This window comes from Staurois parvus, unplaced genomic scaffold (assembly GCF_062004578.1).
Source record: "Staurois parvus isolate SC_StPar_1 unplaced genomic scaffold, SC_StPar_1.0 ptg000748l, whole genome shotgun sequence".
NCBI lineage: Eukaryota > Metazoa > Chordata > Amphibia > Anura > Ranidae > Staurois > Staurois parvus.
Window position 1 is genome coordinate 3,049,418 of NW_028318544.1, and position 13,968 is coordinate 3,063,385.

The window sequence follows — 13,968 nt, forward strand, 5'->3', positions numbered from 1 at the left end:
AGGTTTAATCAGTTGCCCTTTATTTCCCTCTTGAATGGAAAACACATTCAAATTCTGTTGGTGGATTACATATGGCTTTCATATAGTTTATTCATTTTTAAACATAGATGGACTCATAACTTTTCAAAATTAATATGAACACAAGAATAATTCCTAATAGGAAACTTTCTATCTTAACAATTGATGACTTTGAATGGACATGTAAAGAATATCCTCACACTACAGTTCTAATTTACTCTCTTTATTCCTATTTTCTATCTCCCTATAACAAACATAAACCCAGTAGCCTGGTGAAAGGATGTTGAATACTCTTGCAAGGAAAAGTTTTGGGTAGGGTCCAATGGCTAACAGCTCTCTTAACATACAATCCTTTGAAAAAACTCACATAAATTGATGTATCACTAGTAAGAGTATGTAAACCCAACATTTAATATTCCTGATATGTGCATGCTGTGCCATGTACCTGTATGAAAAAGCATCCCCTTCTCTTTGTATTGCTTCCTTTGTGTGAAATCCCTAATTCTCTGATTTATAGATGAAAGTTATATGTAAAAGGCACCTGTCATATAGAAATGTGAAGTCCTGAAGAAGCTGCATGGACCATGAAACGTGTCAACATCCTTATTCATGACAGTAGCCATTGAAGTTTTATGCATATTTCTGTATTGGGACACTTTGTGGTGTAATTTCTATCTAGATAGTTTTGTGATATTTGTAATAACAAATATGTCTTTTAACTTTGGTGTGATGCTTAGTGAAAATAGCACTTGACTATCCTAGAACGCCCCTTACCCTTTTCTTTTTGTATTAATTACTGTTGGGTTGATGACCTACTGGTATAGGGCTGATTTAGCATTTAAGCTTAATTGCTTTTTTTCTTCCTTCCACCCACATTCATAATAAATGGATTAAAACCTTTCACTTAGTTTTTATCAGATGACAACTAGACTAGACTTAATGATATATTTCCCAACGAAAAATGTACAGCTTTTGGATAAACATGACAATTTCCTAACAATCTGGCAGTCCTGGATCAAATACACTTATCCTTTCAATTTTGATCCCACACTTTTTCTAATTACTACTCTGGAACCTAACATCAATAGATGGATAGTGTGGGAATGGCTGGGAATGGTTAAGGCAGAAACTCCATACCCCTGCCTCTATAATTCACCCCCATTAGTTTTTTTTCTCTTTCTTCTTCTTCCTATTAGATTTTGTATATAGATGTAGATTACCAGTTGTATAAATATTGTACACTGCATATTATATAAAGTTATTATATGAATTTGTCTAAAACTTGCTATATGAATGTTGTACTCTGCACAATATTATTATTATTATTATTATTAGAGATGAGCGAATCGAACCAGGCGAAGTGGAATTCGATTCGAATTTCAGGAAAATTTCGGATTTTTCCCGATCAGCCGGCAAAAGTGTCCCTGCAGAGAGCTCCGCTATTTCTGACAGTTCTCTGACAGTTCCTTCACATGTACAGCGGTTGAAACATTGTATCTATTTGTTTCCATTTAGGATACAGATGTTTTTATTCGGAAACAGATACAATGTTTCAACCGCTGTAAATGTGAAAGTCAGAGAACTGTCAGAAATAGAGGAACTCTGCAGATACACTTTTTGCCGGTTTGGAATTATTCTTATTTTCATCCTACTTCTTCTTCTTCTTCTTCTTCTTCATCCTCAGAAGAAGAAGAAGAGGATGAGGATGAAGAAGAAGAAGAAGAAGAAGTAGGATGAAAATAAGAAGAATTGCAAGCCGGCAAAAAGTGTATCTGCAGAGCTCCTCTAAGTGTATCTGCAGAATAGAGGAGCTCTGCAGATACACTTTTTGCCGGCTTGGAATTCTTCTTATTTTCATCCTACTTCTTCTTCTTCTTCTTCTTCTTCATCCTCAGAAGAAGAAGAAGAGGATGAGGATGAGGATGAAGAGGAAGAAGAAGAAGAAGTAGGATGAAAATAAGAAGAATTCCAAGCCGGCAAAAAGTGTATCTGCAGAGCTCCTCTATTCTGCAGTGTTTCAACCGCTGTATCTATCTGCAGAGCTCCGCTAAGTGTATCTGCAGAGCTCCGCTATTTCTGACAGTTCTGTGACATTCCCTCCATACAGCGGTTGAAACATTGTATCTATTTGTTTCCATTTATGGAAACAAATAGATACAATGTTTCAACCGCTGTGTGGAGGGAATGTCACAGAACTGTCAGAAATAGGCTATTTCTGACAGTTCTGTGACATTCCCTCCATACATTCCCTCCATACAGCGGAGCTCTGCAGATACACTTAGCGGAGCTCTGCAGATAGATACAGCGGTTGAAACATAGGCTATGTTTCAACCGCTGTATGGAGTGAATGTCAGAGAACTGTCAGAAATAGCCTATTTCTGACAGTTCTGTGACATTCACTCCATACAGCGGTTGAAACATAGCCTATGTTTCAACCGCTGTATCTATCTGCAGAGCTCCGCTAAGTGTATCTGCAGAGCTCCGCTATTTCTGACAGTTCTGTGACATTCCCTCCATACAGCGGTTGAAACATTGTATCTATTTGTTTCCATTTATGGAAACAAATAGATACAATGTTTCAACCGCTGTATGGAGGGAATGTCACAGAACTGTCAGAAATAGCCTATTTCTGACAGTTCTGTGACATTCACTCCATACAGCGGTTTCAACCGCTGTATGGAGTGAATGTCACAGAACTGTCAGAAATAGGCTATTTCTGACAGTTCTGTGACATTCCCTCCATACAGCGGTTGAAACTCCTTCTTCTCATCCTTCTCCTTCTCCTTCTTCTCATCCTTCTCCATCTTCTCATCCTTCTCCTTCTCCTTCTCCTTCTTCTCATCCTTCTTCTCATCCTTCTCCTTCTTCTCATCCTTCTTCTCATCCTTCTCCTTCTTCTCATCCTTCTTCTCATCCTTCTCCTTCTTCTCATCCTTCTCCTTCTTCTCATCCTTCTTCTTCTTCTCATCCTTCTTCTTCTCATCCTTCTCCTTCTTCTCATCCTTCTTCTCATCCTTCTCCTTCTTCTCATCCTTCTCCTACTTCTCATCCTTCTCCTTCTCCTTCTTCTCATCCTTCTCCTTCTCCTTCTTCTCATCCTTCTCCTTCTTCTCATCCTTCTCCTTCTCCTTCTTCTCATCCTTCTCCTTCTCCTTCTTCTCATCCTTCTCCTTCTCCTTCTTCTCATCCTTCTCCTTCTTCTCATCCTTCTCCTTCTCCATCTTCTCATCCTTCTCCTTCTCCATCTTCTCATCCTTCTCCTTCTCCATCTTCTCATCCTTCTCCTTCTTCTCATCCTTCTCCTTCTCCTTCTTCTCATCCTTCTCCTTCTTCTCATCCTTCTCCTTCTCCTTCTTCTCATCCTTCTCCTTCTCCATCTTCTCATCCTTCTCCATCTTCTCATCCTTCTCCTTCTCCATCTTCTCATCCTTCTCCTTCTCCATCTTCTCATCCTTCTCCTTCTTCTCATCCTTCTCCTTCTCCTTCTTCTCATCCTTCTCCTTCTTCTCATCCTTCTCCTTCTTCTCATCCTTCTCCTTCTCCTTCTTCTCATCCTTCTCCTTCTCCTTCTTCTCATCCTTCTCCTTCTCCTTGTCCTTCCTCATCTCCAAGATCATTTAAATTAAAGGTACAGTGTTCTGCACTAAGTTAAAGGCTCTCTGAAGCCTAGAAACCCTTTTAATAAGCTAAATTCGTAGCGAATTAATACGCATCGAATCGAATTTCTTCCTCAAATTCGGCGAATCAGCCGAATTGAATTTTTGAATAATTCGCTCATCTCTAATTATTATACAGGATTTATATAGCGCCAACAGTTTGCTCCGCGCTTTATAATATAACGAGAGACAATACAGCAACAATACAGTTCAATACAAGAGAGTTAGGAGGGCCCTGCTCCTTGGAGCTTACAATCTAAGAGTATCTGTATTTCTATTATCTTAAGTGTACTTCCCCTATTTATAAAGTTCAACAAAAGATATGTAACAAGAATAAGGACTGGCTAAATAAAAAATTAAATGACGACTAGGCAGAAATCCTTATAGCTGCTTTGACAGATGTTTTATTATTTTTATTTTCTGATTGGTGCTTCTCTTTAAAGTGTATGTATGACCACATTTTTGTTATAACTATTATTTTTTTATGTGTGTATCCACTTCAGGAGATTTCCCTTCACTTTCTGTCTGTAAGATACAACAGGAAGTGAAAAAAAATCTCACCAAGTTCTGGGGATTCCCATTTTAGGCAGTCTCTGGAACAGGTGTCCCTATTGGATGAATTATGCTCAACTCTTGCTATGGTGACACTCTAACATATTGGATTTCTCCTCACTTTTAATCTCGGTGACAATGGTCAAAAGGGCAAAAATTTAGAGGTGTCTCCTCAGTAGGCACACAGACAAAAGTTTTGCCTTTACATACACTTTAAGTAAATTTGAACTTGTAAAATATTTGGTGAGGATAATATTAAACTACCTCAACCTTGCCTTACTAGGCTTCCTCAGGAGAATATGTGTAGACAAATGAGGAACACCTGGCTATTCCTCAGCATATTCAGAGCGAAATCCCCTCCAAATGTTCTACTATAAATGTTGTATGTTTGTCACATAAATTTGTGTCTCCCAAAGTAAATCCTATTACTTATTCCACAGATCATTTGATTTCCATCTAGACAATACTAATACGCAAATTTTAAGTAAACAATGGACATCTGCTGCATAAGAAATATCTTTTTTTCTGAAACACCCACAGAACAAATCCAGAGCAGAAGAGTGTATAGGAGTTCAACACAATTTATGTTCTTTGATGAGAATTTAATATTGCAGACTAAAGGCTTGTACACACATTGGGAAAACTGGACGACCGATCTTCCAATTCTCCACGAAAGGGCATATCATGATGTAGTCGAAATGGTATTGACTGAAAATCCTCAGCCGACAAAGGCAAATATAGACAAACATAGCTACATACTAGCATAGTAGAATAGGAAGTGTAGGGTTGTTCTATGCTTCTGATCATTCGCATTTTTTTCTATTTGAATATTTCTGTACGATTACTGTACACAAACAAAAATCAGACGTTGTGTTCGCGTATGCTAAAAACTTTCTATTTTGCATCCTCGGTTTTTGTCATCCAAAAAGTTGGAATCGGCTGTCGAAAGCACTATACTAATGATCTGATACTCGGCCAATTGTTCCTCATACAGAAATTTTCATACGATTTTCTTATCGTGTGTACAGGCCATCACCAAATGCAGTATTAAGGTATCGTGCTCAAACTATGTTCTATATGATATCCCATAGATAGATTTGAAGGTTTCATCCAAACCTTTCCACTGCTGGTTAATATTTTGAATCATTATTGGTAATTCTTGTTTAGCTACCGATACTTATCATTTAACCTATGCATACTGGTATGGTCATGTGTAGTGAGGACTCTATTCTGGAGTTGATCTTAACCTGAGGGGAAGTTCTCTTAATGTTCAGGAACCCTGTCTCTGTCCACTTTGATCCTAAGAGTGAAGCTAAAGACACTGAGCACTTCACATTGGGGGGAAACCAGTATATATTGCAAGCAAAAAGCATGTGCTTGTGATAGAAACATTTCTGAAGGGACACCGATGTGTCAGTAAAATAAGTGACATCCAGAGACAAGTGTGTGAGAGATCTCATGATAACTCTAATGGAACAAACTTTACCAATCTTACCCAAAGCTATGAGAGAGGTGAGAGACATTTGAGGTGTTCTATGTTATGCCTCATGACACCTGTAAGGACTGAGAGCTGTCCCCATTGAGTGACTTACTTTTACCTCTTGCTCTAGTGAAAATTTTACATTTTTTAATTTTCTCTTACTTACTGTCCACATGACTATGATCAGTAGAACAAATAGAGAGGTTGAATCTCCCCAGTAGAGACACAGACAGCAACTAAAAACCTGACATGGATTTTTAACCATTCCATACTCAATACAAAGCTTCAAAAAAAGTTTTCCCCTTACATGCACTTTAAGGTTAATGGTTAAGCTACATGCACTGAAAATGGTGCTACAGGTAAAATCTGGGTTTGGTTAAATTAATAAAAAAAGAGCATGCTTGCTTTGTACAGTTAATGTTCACTTAACTTACAGAATGAAGTAAAGTTGTGTTCATTTATCATGTGATGTCAAAATCATTTTCTTTCTTTGGACATGGCATCTCCTTATTCACAAAGCGAAGTGTGAGTGAAAATCTATTTCATATATTTCTTTAACGCCATTCCCCACAATGCAGATATGTCAGGCCTTACTACACTTGTGCACTTGGGTGTCATTCAGAGTTTTAGCATGCTAATGCAACTGTAGTTGTGAAGCCAGCCTAAATTATGAAGTTATCAACAGTGTAAGGCACATGCTAGCTAGATTTTGTACCAAGGTGAAGAGATGCCCCTGAATTCAATAAATATGTATATATCTTCTCTGTGCTTGAGAGCAGATACTAAATTGTGTCTTCATTCTGCATTTTTGTTTTAGCTATAGTCAGATCCATAAATTTTTAGTGATTAAAAGACATACAGAGAATGTTTCTTTTTTTTTCAAATAAGATGGGCCGCTGACTTTCAAAAACTGAACCGTGCATATTTATGAAGTAACAAAATGCTTCATAATAAATTATAGAAATAAACCACCTCACTTCAAATGCATAAAAGTCCATAATTTTAATGGGAAAGTTTGTGACAGCAAATTCAAACCAGGACCTTACTTGTATAAATTTTATTTTTTTCTATTGAGCTTGTTGAACTCCTGATGCTTTTATCTTACTTCAGCAAAAAACTTTTTATCTTGAAAATGCAAAAAGGGGTTATAATTTTGCCAGGCTTTTACTGCAGTTTTTGACCCCCATATGGCGATTTCCCCCTAATTTTCTGTGTTGTCACAGGAACAAATTAAAGGAAGTCTCTGTTTAGAAGACAATGACAGGAAACAAAATTACATAGTATAGTTACATAGTTAGTCTGGCTGAAAAAAGACAAAAGTCCACCCAGTTCAACCATAGAAAAAAAAGTTATAATCCTACACCCACAGTTGATCCAGAGGAAGGAAAAAAAAACCCAGCAAAGCATGATCCAATTTGCTCCTGCTGGGAAAAAAAATCCCTTCCTGATCCCCTGAGAGGCAATCAGATATTTCCTGGATCAACTTTATTATTTATTACTATTATTTATTACATCGAGTTTATATAGCGCCAAAGGGTTTGCTCAGCGCTGTACAATAGGGGGGGACAATACATGGCACAGTACAAAAACAGACAGCGTACGAGGTGTAAGAGGGCCCTACTCTTTCAAGCTTACAATCTAGGAGGGAGGGGGTAGTGGAACAATAGGAATTGGCTGAGGGGAATGAAGTGGCTGAGGGGGATGAAGTGGTGGGAGGAATGAGGGAGGATGGCCGTTAGGTGAGGGTGGGGTAGGCTTCCCTGAAGAGATGGGTTTTGAGGGAGCGCCTGAATGTGGGGAGGGAAGGCGACAGTCGGATGGATTGGGGCAGTGAGTTCCAGAGGATAGGGGAGGACCTGGAGAAGTCCTGCAGTCGTGCATGGGAGGAGGAGACCAGGAAGCAGGATAGAAGGAGGTCCTGTGAGGAGCGAAGGGTACGGGTAGGGTGGTACTTGGGGATCAGGTTGGTGAGGTAGTTAGGGGCAGTGTTATGAACGGCTTTGTAGGTCAGGATTAGAAGTTTAAATTTGATGCGTTGGGCAATCGGGAGCCAGTGGAGGGAGAGGCAGAGGGGGGAGGCAGATGTGGAGCGGGTGGTGAGGTGGATGAGTCTGGCCGCTGAGTTCAGGATGGTCTGGAGCGGGGAGAGCCTGCGCTTGGGTAGGCCAATGAGAAGAGAGTTGCAGTAGTCAAGGTGTGAGATGATGAGGGAGTGTAAAAGAAGTTTGGTGGTGTCTGGGGTGAGGAAGGCACGTATCTTGGCAATATTGCGGAGATGGAGCCTGCAAGTGTTTGCAAGTGATTTGACATGAGGGAGGAAGGAGAGGTTCGAGTCAAGAATGACGCGAAGGACTTTGGCTTGCGGGGCGGGAATGATAGTGGTGTTGGTGGTGGTGATGGATAGGCTGGGGGGGGGTGTGGGCAGGGGGAAAGACGAGGAGTTCGGTTTTGGAGAGGTTAAGCTTGAGGAAATGGAGCGACATCCATTCTGAGATGTCATTTAGGAGGTGAGTGATGCGGGCAGAGATAGTGGGGGTGAGGAGAGGGGTGGAGAGGTAGATTTGGGTGTCATCAGCATAGAGGTGATAATTGAAGCCATGGGAGTGTATGAGTGTGCCCAGGGAGGAGGTGTAGATGGAGAAGAGAAGGGGTCCAAGGACAGAGCCTTGGGGGACCTCAACAGAGAGGGGGAGGGAGGGGGAGGTGGCACCATTGTAGGTGACGCTGAAGGAGCGTCGGGATAGGTAGGATGAGAACCAGGAGAGAGCGGTATCTCTGATACCAAGGGAGAGTAGTTTATTAAGGAGGAGGGGGTGGTCGACTGTGTCGAAGGCCGCAGAAAGGTCCAGGAGAAGGAGGACAGAGTAGTCGCCCTTGGCTTTGGCGTTTAGTAACTTTACTTATAAATGTTAGTATCCAGTTATATTCTGTGTATCTAAGAAACAATCCAGGTCTTTTTTGAAGCAATCCTCTGAGCTTGCCAGAACCAACTCTTTAAAAAAAAATTAAAAAAAGATTAAAAACAGTTATTTGAAAAATGTAGAAAAAAACAAATTTTAACACTGTATCTATTTGTCAGTTGACATTGATAAACAAGAGCAGAATACTTATTAAACTAATGTATTAAACAAGAACCTTATATCTCTGTTATGTAAAGTATAGGCAAATTAATCATAGGGTTATTGCCAAAATACCCAACACATACTGGGGCTGCTAAATGTATTCTGGGCATCTAGGATTCAATGTGTTCTAGTCATAAAGGGGTTCAGATGATCAAATTAATTTTTACAATATTATCATAAGAACAAAAGGCTCCCTTAAAATGACTCCCAATTTGGTCTGTGTGTGTTCTTTCAAAAGTAGGTCTTCAGTCTGATTGAGTCCTCACTATTTACTGTTCATTTTTCTAGATGGCTTGCCGTATGGGTTCTGTAGGAGAATCTACCCTCTGTTTATTGACTTATTGTAATCCCAAATGTTTCATTCTACATCTGTTTTCCATAAGCTTGTTTATTTCCCTGCAGTAGCAATACAGACGTCTGTGTTCCCACTATTCACGTTCTTTTCCCTCCCATTAATTATCTAGTTAGATCTGACCATGTGTTCTTAAGTTGACGGTATATTCGAGTGGGATAAATTTAGAAATGACATCATTACTTTATTGAGAGTGTAAGGTGACCTTGGGCTTCACAAAGAACAGAGTCCTTTATTTATTAAGGGAAAATACCTCAGCCGTCTCGCTGAAGGCAGAAACATTACATGAGTCAGGTGTTGTCATTAAAGAACCTTGTATGTACAATGATGCTTTGCCTTCAATGTGTATGCACAAAATATAGTGAGTTAATTTAATAACAAGAACCAAAACCAGGCAATAGCCATGGATTCCAATGTTTCCTTTAACTAAGCATTTTAACAGATTGGCCATTATGCTAATTAGATGTATTTTTTTACATGAAAAATTAGTTTTCCACTTATCATTAGAGGAAAATCTGATGGTATCCCCTTGTTGCTTGCTGGTGGGAATGTGCTCCCCGGGTTACGAACAAAAAAACTTCTGTAGGTTTGTTCTTAAAGCGGAGTTCCACTCACACTGTAAAAAAAATAAAAGTCACCAGCTACAAAAACTGTAGCTTCTGACTTTTAAAAAACAGCCACTCACCTGTCCCATGATCCTGCGGTGTCCTCTCCGCAGCCCGTTTCACCAGCCGTCTGGTGTTCCAGGTGCCAGCATCTTCAGTGTGGGCACCCGACTGTGACAGCTTGCGGCTTCACAGCTGGGTGCCCACTGCGCATGCGCAAGTAGTGCTCAACTTCCTGAATGGCCCCATAGTTTTCTGGGACCTGTCACGTGTCCCAGAAGACTACGGGAAGGGAGGGTAGGAGGACAACTTCCAATCCCGATTGCCTAGGCGATCGCAGTGGAAGTGGGAGCGGGTACCTGTCAATTTCGGGTACCCGCTCCCCAAAGGTGCCAATCCATAATGGGGAGTGGGGGACCAGTTTTTATAGCAGAACTTCCCCTTTTGGGTGGAGCTCCGCTTTAAGTTTAATTTGTATGTTAGTTGGAACAGTTAATTTTTTTTAAAGGATAAGTTCACCTTTGGAACATGTTACATTTTCCACACGTTTTTAGGGTCGCTGGTGCAATGCTTTCCATGCTCCAATGAATGCTGGTCCCTGACATCATCATGCCAACGCCGACGTCGCACTTCAGCGTGCGTTCCAGACACCATCCTAGGGAGATCGTACATGCCGGCCGGCTTTCTCCTTCATCTTTCTCCTGTCACCACGCTTGTTCTGGGCACAGACGCGGATGTCAGACACTTGTATACAGCCGTTCCTCATACTGGATATTTATCACATACATGCTTGTTTTACCTCTTCCAAATGTGAGTGTTTCTGCATTTGTGAAATATTAAAGTGGTTCTGCTGCGCTTAGAGGCGCTTCTTTTTTCCTGCTACAGCACTATATGAAGCCTGCCCAAAGTGCCCTATGGACCTTCTTACTTTAAATCCACTTATATTACATTATATTCTATTGGACTTTATGGACTTTTTTGGGTACTTGGTGTTAGTGTTTGCGCTGATCATTTTTTCTTACTTTGTCTTGTCTGTACACATCAAAAAGTGTAGCTGCACTGAGTGAGGTTTTAGATGGCAAGTTTATTAGCAGCACCTTTCAGCCAATGGATGAGTACAGTACAAAGTGCCATAATCACCAATCAGCAGCAAAGGCAGGGGGATGCCAGAAGCTTTTCTACTTGTCAGGTGAAAGTGGAAAAGCTCTTCAACTTAAGACTAGGCCAATTCTGACATTTCTCATATACACATACAAATCTGCATTTTTTTGCTAGAAAATTTATTAGAATCCCCAAACATTATATATTTTTTAACCATAGGCCCTGGAGCATAAAATAGTTGTTGCTGCATTTTTTTTCTGTTGCACAATATTTGTGCAGCAATTTATCAAATGTAAATTTTCAGGAAAAATAAACTGTAATGAATTTTAGTGAACACAAACACAATATAATATCTAACTTTTGGTAAAGTATAAAAGCTGATATTATGTCAACTAAATAGATACTTAACTACTTAACATGTCACGCTTTAAAATTGCGTCCACCCTTGGAACAACAACAAACTACGCTACCTAAAATCTCCACAGGCAATTCTATAAAAGGCTTTACAGAGTTAAGAGGTCTAGCCCTCTGTCTCTGACATTCGCAATGATACCTCACATGTGTGGTGTGATCACCATTTACATACTGTATGTGTGCCTGACCTACATGAGCGTTCACATTTGCAAGTAAGCACAGGGGGGTGGGGGGGCAAAGGCACTTTACATTCTCTTTTTACATTATATTTATTTATTTATTTTCATTTTTTTGGCACTGTATAGTACCTTTTTTATGGAACTTTATTGCTATCACAAGGAGTGAACACCCTTTCTCTGCTCAGATCACTTTTACCGTGTAGGGAATCGCAAGCTCTAAAATATGATAGCTGCATCATGGCTGCGTACATGTTCAGTTGGTGACTCTGAAAATATTAAGCCCATGGAACAGTCTAGCAGGTAGCCGAATACATTTTAAAAAAGAGAGATCACCAATAACTTTCTATGTAAGGGCCTATTGCACCTAAGCTTGTGTTATATCGCAGAACAGACCATACATGTCTCTTTTACAAAACAATCTGGTCTCCATTCATGGTGGTAGAAGACACTGAAGACTGGTGGCAATAGAGCAACAAAGGAGACTGCAGTTATTGCATCACTGGATCAAGCACTTTGGCAAGTACTGTAAGTCTGACATAATTTGAAAATATGTTGTGCATATTTGAACAGTATAGCAAAAGACCTGGGCACTGGTGCATTCTGAATAGGTTTCCACAGTGCGGTCAAAATGAACATGACCCATTGATTTTAAATGCAGTGCAGCACAACAGATGGCGTATGCATAGCCTGCCAGTCTATTAGTGCATAGGTGTTCCTTTCAAAATCAATGGCACAGCAAAGCACTGTCTCATATTATGCATACCATGCCTACACATGCACACGGGGCGTTTTAATAACTGGTAGCATTAGCTGTGTAAAGTCACGTTAAAAACGTGAGTTTTTCAGCGGTTGTTAGTGGTTTTGCATTAGTGTTTAGCTGTGTTTTGCTTCATTTTTTCTGTCTTTGCACGAAAAAGTCAAAGTATAAAGTAAACTTTTTTTTTCATAGATTTGGACAAAGTGGTGGGGGGTTAGAACTGCTGTCTGATTGTATTACTGTTGGTGTCCACATTACAAAAATCCACTCTCAATGTCCAGATTACCAATGAAACTGAGAATGAAAATGACATATGAAGTAATAACAAAATTACATTTTGATTTGCCACAAAAACAGGAATAGAGGGGAAATTTTCCAATGGGGACATTTATTCCTATGACAACTGTCTAAGAGGGCATTTCCTTCTCATGGGAAAGATATCCTTCCTGTTGCATCCTTGCATCCATCAGACAGGGAGCGAAAGGAAATTTCTCGAATGATGTGGTAAAATAAAAAAATGACAGGCTTAATGCCCCCAACACTCTAATAAAATATAATGCAAAGTTTGAGCCTTAGCTATCCTTCAAGTGGAACCTGCAGTTTGATGCAAGGTCCATTTAAAGCCAAAAGCCAGACAAATATCTAAAACACAGATGAACTCACTTTAAGGTGAGTTGCTTAAAGTAACAGTTGATAAAGAATTTATATTTAGCCATCCAATTTTAAAAACTGTTAAAGTATAACTAAACTCAAAGCTTGTTTTTAGTTTTGGATATATTAGAGAGGGATTAGAACCCCTATCAGGTTTTATTCCTGTCTGTGCCCCCTCTAAGGAGATTCACCCTCTCTATTTGTCAGGTTTACCATTATCATTTAAAAGTGAATGTAAAGAATATCCAAAATTTGGATAGTTGCCCACCAGAAAACTAATAGAGGGGAAATAGTCCAATGGGGACACTAGTCTCCTAAGGATTCCCTTATTTGTAGGGATTTCTTCTCACTTCCTGTTTGGCTATGGTACAGGAAGTGAAGGGAAATCTCTGAAATTGCACACAGATGATGAAATTTTCTTTTCCCAGGCGCTACAACCCTCCCTCATTCTACCCAAAATGAAAAAAAGTATTGTCTATAGTTCTACTTGAAGGTTCTAGCTAAAAGTAGCATTAAACCCTCAGCTTTTCTTTAGCTTAACACATTGAGCAAAATAAAACACACATCTCCAAGTAAACTATTTGTTAAAATTCTTACCCCAGCGCTTGCAGGTTACCTGTTCAGTGCTGATGGTTCCTGCTCTCTCAGTGATGCTACCCTGAACTTCCATTCTTCACAGAAAAGAGTTATTAGACAATCTCAAGTTATTCTGTTAGCTTGGAGATAGGACAAAGAGAGGAGGATGGGGGGACCTGGAGAGTGTCTTGCCATCCTAATTTACAGAGCTGTGTGTTTCTGTACATCTGCACATAGTGTAGAGAGACCAGGAAGGAATTTTTTTCTCCTGCAGGAGCAAATTGGATCGTGCTTTTCTGAGTTTTTTGCATTCCTCTGGATGAACTGTGGGTATAAGAGTATAACTTTTTTTTGTTTTTATGGTTGAACAGGATAGACTTTTGTCTTTTTTCAGCCAAACTATGTAACTAACTATGTTACTATAGTAAGGGTAGCTCCATGCATGAGCTGCAAGAGAAAGGAGCCATCCTGAAACAGGGAAACTGGAGCAACAGTCATGGCATCA